This window comes from Mastomys coucha, unplaced genomic scaffold, assembly GCF_008632895.1.
Source record: "Mastomys coucha isolate ucsf_1 unplaced genomic scaffold, UCSF_Mcou_1 pScaffold7, whole genome shotgun sequence".
Classification (NCBI taxonomy): domain Eukaryota; kingdom Metazoa; phylum Chordata; class Mammalia; order Rodentia; family Muridae; genus Mastomys; species Mastomys coucha.
Genome location: NW_022196913.1, coordinates 58440479 through 58442129, shown reverse-complemented (window position 1 = coordinate 58442129; position 1651 = coordinate 58440479). Strand labels below are relative to the sequence as shown.

Below are 1651 nucleotides of genomic sequence, written 5' to 3'. Positions count from 1 at the left end.
GTGACAGAAACAATGATTCAGACCAATCACATGATCACAGAGCTGGGGAATCCAGAAGGGTTCCTGGTAGTCAGGTGTGGATGTCTAAGGAAGTAGAGACATAGGAGAGGCAAGCACTGGGCCGGCCTTGAGCCGCCTGGATGACATCAGGGACAGAGGATCTAAGCAGCTGGTGGCTCCAGGGATCTCCAGTCTATGCTTTACTTGGCCAGGGGGTTCCTGAAGGACCTGCCAGCAAACTTGGCTTTGCTGCCCACCTCTTCCTCAATTCTAAGGATCTGATTGTACTTGGCCAGGCGTTAGAGGTGTACCACAACCTGAAGAATGTCATCAAGGAGAAGTACGGGAAGGATGCCACCAATGTGGGTGACGAGGGTGGATTCGCACCTAACATCCTGGAGAACAAGGACGCACTGGAGCTGCTCAAGACTGCAATTGCCAAGGCCGGCTACACTGACAAGGTTGTCATCAGCATGGATGTGGCTGCCTCCGAGTTCTACAGGTCTGGCAAGTATGACCTGGACTTCAAGTCCCCGGATGACCCCAGCAGGTACATCACACCTGACCAGCTGGCCGATCTGTACAAGTCCTTCATCCAGGGCCACCCAGTGGTGTCCATTGAAGACCCCTTTGACCAGGACGACTGGGATGCCTGGCAGAAGTTCACAGCTAGTGCAGGCATCCAGGTGGTGGGCGACGACCTCACAGTGACCAACCCTAAGCGGATTGTCAAGGCTGCAGGCGAGAAGTCCTGCAACTGCCTCCTGCTCATAGTGAACCAGACGTCTGGAACTCTTACCTGTCACAGTTGTAAGTCCCTTACGGGTTGCTTACAACTATCAGCCACGGAGGCCGGCTTCCTCCTTCAGCCTCACCACACCCTCTCAGAGGCCGGCTTCTCCTTCAGCCTCACCACACCCTCTCAGAGGCCGGCTTCTCTTTCAGCCTCACTACACCTTCTCAGAGGCTGGCTTCTCCTTCAGCCTTACTACTACAAACCCAGATAGCAGACACAGCAACACAGAACAGAAAGTAACACAGGCTTGCTCGAGCATACCTCCGATCTCATTGCCAATTGTGGGTCTAGAAGAGCGCTGATTTCCTGGCCTTCCTGGCTTTCCCCGGCTTTCCCAGCCTTCCCGGCCAATGTACCATATGTAAGACCCCGTGAGACCCTCAGAGAGTCTTACCCCCCAATGTGCTACCCACAGACCACAGCTTGACAACAGATTACTCCAATAACATGAGGTTTATTGATCCAACGTGCGTGGCCAATGCACGTGGGGTTGCTCATCCTGGTAGAAGAGGCAGCCCTCCCTTTCTATCTTTAACTGAAATAAATATATCTATCTTGAAAACTAAAACCTGCCCGACATCTTTGGGATAATTTCTTTGCTTTCCTTGCCCAGACCAAATTTAATTCTGTCTGCTCTGCAGCCCTTGGTGTGCTCTTCTTACATGGTGATTATACATACAATGCTCTAGCAATGTGTTTCTTGGTACAAACTTTCTTCTGAGACAGGGACCCTGTCCTGTTTTGTTTTGTGTGTCTCACACCAAGCTCAGCGACAGGCTGATCAATGAACACATCAGTTCATTGATCTCCCAATATTTAAATATGAGACATGGAAAAGGCATGTGATAGTGATGG

General features: G+C 51.2%; 1 pseudogene across 1 annotated transcript; it reads left to right on the top strand.

The window, feature by feature from the left end:
• The first annotated feature begins 140 nt into the window (after positions 1-140).
• On the top strand, positions 141-1007 carry LOC116081521 (annotated as a pseudogene). Its single transcript, XR_004114920.1, has one exon. The product of XR_004114920.1 is annotated as an alpha-enolase pseudogene (transcript).
• The last annotated feature ends 644 nt before the right edge of the window (positions 1008-1651 follow it).